The sequence below is a fragment of the Notothenia coriiceps genome, unplaced genomic scaffold (assembly GCF_000735185.1).
Source record: "Notothenia coriiceps isolate Sejong01 unplaced genomic scaffold, NC01 NC01_scaffold00034548, whole genome shotgun sequence".
Taxonomy (NCBI): domain Eukaryota; kingdom Metazoa; phylum Chordata; class Actinopteri; order Perciformes; family Nototheniidae; genus Notothenia; species Notothenia coriiceps.
Window position 1 is genome coordinate 550,253 of NW_011367249.1, and position 5,484 is coordinate 555,736.

The window sequence follows — 5,484 nt, forward strand, 5'->3', positions numbered from 1 at the left end:
GAAAGATAGAGAGAGAAATATATATATATATATATATATATATATATATTTCTCTCTCTATCTTTCCCTCTCTCTCTCTCTCTATCTCATTCTTCCTCTCGACCCTGGTTGTTGTCCACACTGCGTCTCCTCTCTTAAATTAGCCCAGTCAAGTGTTTCATTGTTTGTCGCTTGAGTGAGGACACGTCACTCAAAGAGAGACGTGACTCTTCAACACGGATGCCTCCACACTCCAGTCTCTTCTCAAGTGTTGGTGAAAGGTTGTGATGTTCTGTCTTATCACTGTCAGATGCTCAGTGTTAGACATACTCTAATCGCAGATTACGGAAGCAAGCTTTCGCGATAGAGCTTACAAGTGCCATATACACCACCCTCGTCATTATGTCTGCAGTACACATCCGTCTACCCCAAAACGTGGAGGCGTTCCTCCTTAGGGCTAGATTTAGTGGACCGGTGTGCAACAGAGCATGGTGGCGGGATGAGAAGGATGGTAGCTGGATCTACCTCCTGGCTGTGGCTGCTGAGAGGCTGATTTACTCCTCGATATCCTCCATTTACAAGCATACTCTGTCTGTGGTGGCGGTAAATCACATCTAGGCTGTACAGAAACCGAGGCAGAACCACAGGGGCAGAATAAGAAAATGAGAAAAGATCAGTACAGGAAGTTGTGAATCCGAGGCAGTTGCTGCATTGAAATCCATTCAAATGGAAAAACAACTGAGGGTTCCTTCAGCTCTCCTGTAGCAAAGGGGGGAGAGGGGTTATGAGAGGTTATTTTAGTAATATGGTATGGTAGTATACCATTTATTGGTTAGAATATGTTAAGTCCCAAAAGTTGACACTGCCACTGTCCTCTGGATAATTCATTATATCTACAGATCTCAGCCAATTTTCACTTCTTTTAACAATAGAGGTGTAAGAACCAAGCAATTAACTTCTTTCCTTGTTTTCCTTTCTGCAATCTTTACACCTTCATTGATTGGGACACAGGGTTAGTGTGTGATAACTGTGAATTATCGAGGCAGATGGCACAAAACAAAGGGGTGCGAATAATGAGGAAAGTAAAACAATGAACAAATCGGAGAGATTAAGGCAAGGTGTGGATTCAAAGTGAAGAAAGCCTACAAAACAGATTGTTCAATCTCTTACTATATATATATTCTCTGTTGTTTTTATCTAGGTATCACAGGGAGCGACTATATCAATTCCAACTACATTGATGGCTACAGGAAGCAGAACGCCTACATCGCCACCCAGGGTCCTTTGCCAGAGACGTTCGGGGACTTCTGGAGGATGGTGTGGGAGCAGAGAGCCGCCACTGTGGTCATGATGACCCGGCTGGAGGAGAAGTCACGGGTAAGTCACTGGCGGAGGTTGGCTGGTCTATTTTTAAATCTCTTCAGCAGTGGCCTCACAAACTTAGAATTGTATATATAAAACCACAAATTGAAATCACTGGCCAAGGATATGAACCAGCTGCAGAGAAGGGCCCAGCTTTACAGGGATTTCCCAGTTTCACACACATTGGATAGGTAAGCATAATATATTTTCTTGAGCTGGATTTCTTTCAGAGAAGTGTAGAAATGTTAAGTGGTGAAAACAGCTGGGAGGCTTTAAAATAGAGTTAATTCAAAGACGGACTACCTGTTCACATCTGATAAGCTAGGCTGCGTTTCCACTGGGAGTATCTTGGCTCTCATTTCTCTCTTTATTTGCAGTGAAAAACAACAAGCTGTTACTTGTTCCCTTCAGTACTCAGAGCTTAGCAAGTTTTGCGCTCTGAGTGCACAAGGCAGGACGCTAAAATTAAATGTAAAGCAACAGAGGGCCTACACTATCTGTGACCATTGCTTTCCACAACCATCTGTTGATAGTGGAAGTTAGAGAAAAGTGCATTGAGAGTACAGCAGCTCAGTCCCAAATGGGAGCAATGAGATGTCATACAAGTTCATTATTTTTAGTTTTTCTGTTCTGTTCATACTTTTATCTCCATGGGGAAGAGTATTTTTGGAAGTTTTACAGATGGTGTTTAGCCTGGTATCCTTGAGCTTGCAAAGACACTTTTCCCAAGATACCATAAGTCCAACCTTTTGAGTTAAATAAAATAAATTGCAGACAATTTACTCTTGCTTACAATAGATCAAAATACAGTTGGGCAACAGCAGCACTTGGAAATCGTTTAGGAAAATTGTCATCTGGCATTGTGAAACAGTAAAAACCAAGGTGGCACTGTTAGGGAAGTCTCTTACGTATTTGACATTTGCTATCAAGGAGTGAACTTGTCTAAATGTCAAAAAGCCAGCTGCGATGATTCATCCTGTCAACTCCAACATGTGTCAACATCGGGCTCGCTCACCCCAGGTGTCTCCACTAATTTACCTCACTGTAACCCTGTTCAATTGTTTACCTATCCTCCATCCTGACTTGCGCGTTCCACTCCTGTCAAACGTGATCAGGATTAGTGGGCGGTAGAACTTGAGTGTCAGCTTGAGCAGAAACTGGGAGAGAAAGACGGAGAGCAGCGAGTGCATCTCCCTCACTAGCTGTCAAATCTCATCTGAAGTCCACTGGCTCGTCACACCCCATTTTGAATGAATCTTTATTAAGGGACCTGACAGGGGAGGGATGGAGGAAGCTGGTCGTGTTATGTTTTAAGATATAATGTAGAACCAGTGGGGAAAAGGCCAATAAAAAATCAAAAGTAAAATTGAGATACTTATCCAGAAATGTCCTACAAATTAAACTCCTTCTGAAGCATTTACAAGAATACATTGTTATATGTAAAGTTCTGAAATGATGACCCTCTATTTGTGTGTTTGTTTTGACAGATCCTAAATGTAATTGTTAAGGTATAATGTGTCCTAAATGTTAAACATGTGCCTGTACACTAATGTGTTGCTTTACCGGTGAACATTTGAGTTCTAAGACGTACGGAAAGACGCTTGCAGGATTTGTATAAGATGGGTGAAGTTAAGCTATTATAGTTGAGTTGCTGTGACAGTTTGGTTCCATCTGTTCAGTCTGCAAAGCGTTATTTCTCAGCTTTGAAATAGAGAAGAGTTACCTTGGTGTTTCTGTCAACACCGTCTTGAGTTTTAATCCCCAGGAGGGCTGTCTTAATGAGTGGTGCGTGTATGAATGCAATTATGTCAGAGCAAGAATGTTTGGATTTTTTCTTTAATTCTCCATTTGTGTGTGTGTGATCTTTTTAACACTGGAAACACCATTTATTGGAATGTAACATACCTCTTTCCCTTGCTCTCATTTCCAGATTAAGTGTGACCAGTACTGGCCCAGTCGTGCCACAGAGACCTATGGTATGACCCAAGTCACCCTGTTGGACACCATAGAGTTGGCCACTTTCTGTGTCCGCACTTTCTCCTTGCACAAGGTAAGATTATTTCTCTCTCTCTCTCTCACATACAGTAGCCTACAAACTTTAGTACACAACCTCTTATTCCCTAATACTGTAACAAACTAGCAAGGACATAGAGATAATTCTAGAGTGGACGGTTTCTTATGCAAGACCACGAATAACAACGTCCTTATTCAACGACTATACAGTGAACAGGGGCTTTATTGATAGGACACACATTGTAAAAACGAGACACAAAGTTTGCAAAATGTTTGTTCAACCGTGTGCTGATTTTACATTGAATGTCAAGGTACATACTCTAAAACACTTATTTTGCATTGCCCTTCCAATCCACTCCTTTTACCTTGTTCAGCTCTCTCTCTCCTACAATAGATCATCTGTTTATGTGTGTCTGCCAAATTGAAGCACTTAGGTAAAGTGAGCAGAAGATAAACTCAATATACATAATTGGCAGACTGCTTTCATGCTCCTATGCCCACACACACTCACACAAAGACACGTTTTCACACTGAAACGCACATGAATTTAAAAACAGACACTCACACTTAGACACACCAGCCCATTTACATGCAAACTCACTCTTACCGACTCACACACCTTATGTTCAAACACAATTGTTATAAAAAAGACCTGTGAGAAGACATAAAGCTAAAAACCTGCCATTGGACAGATTAGACGTTTCCAAAAGATTGCTCCCCCATAATGTCACAGCTGAGATGTTGGCTTCGTAGGAGTGCAAACAGAACACACACCAGGAGAAACCAGTGACATAAATACAGCAGCATTTCAGCAGCCACTGTGCTTTAAAGCTTGCCAGTTGACATTCAGGGCCATTTACATTCTGCTGCTCTCAGCCTCTATCAAACTTCAGGATAGGGTTATTTTTCTATCCATTGCCTCCCCCTCCTTATAACTGTAGCAATTGCTGTGATTTTCACTGAGCTGTTTCACTTTATATCTCTGAAAAAAAAAGGCTGAATCTGTGTATACGAATAAGGTAGCAGAAGCTGGCAGTACACACACAAACACACATACACACACACACACACACAAATAAACACACACTGCATCTACAGAGCAGTCACCATGGTATCTATGCAGATGTATGTGTGTCCTGCAGTGATGCAGAATTGTGTCCACTGATAAATCCTTAACAAAATAATTACATTTACATAAAACCAGCAGCCAAGCACCCGGCACATCCATGCATTCTGTCTGAACTGCAGAAACAGGGAATGTCCAAAAGAAAATAAAGGAAAAAAATATTTATGCCAGTTTGCTTTTAATTAGCACTCTCATTTATTCAGCAAGGAAAGATTCCCTCTGTCAGGGAAGCAGAAACACCGCATTGAAATGCAAACAGTACCCCCATTAGAGGAGCTTCTGAGAGGAAAGAGAGGAGTGGAGGACAGAAAGATGCAAGGGAGATTTTTTCTCTCTCTTCTCATCCTTCTTAAAAACCTTCCTCTGGATCCAAGCTTGTATCTTTGATGCGTTGAGTTTGAGGCGGGAGCTGACAGGCGGCTGTGTTATGTGGGGGTTGCTGTATGTATCTGTAGATGTTCAGAGCAGCAATGTGAGAGCAAGAAGGTACTATATCTGTACTGTTAGGTATATACATTATCGCGTTCATTAAACTATGATGTCTCCATCCGATCAGCTCCATATGTACAGTATGAAAGTGTTTCCCTAAAGGAAAACTATTCCCTTTTAAGCTGCACCAAAAATATGTTTTCCATTTTGAAACTATAATCCCCTTTTAAGGTAGAAGTATAGATAGCATATGAGAGATGGTTCCTCTATAAAGGTTAGAATTTGAGATTTAGCAGTTTCTCTCTTAAGCCCCTGTCAAACTGTCCCAAAATGTACACCAGATGTACACACGATAAAGGAAATGTTCAAATTCGTCTCTGACCGTAACAACATCGGGCCATTCGTGAGGGCATCTTAAGCCATCGTATGACCGCCGGTGNAGACAATGAGTCCAGGGTTACTAATCCAGGAAATCAATAAAGACCAGCTGCACATTCAACATACAGGACTGTCTCAGAAAATTAGAATATTGTGATAAAGTTCTTTATTTTCTGTAATGCAATTAAAAAAACAAA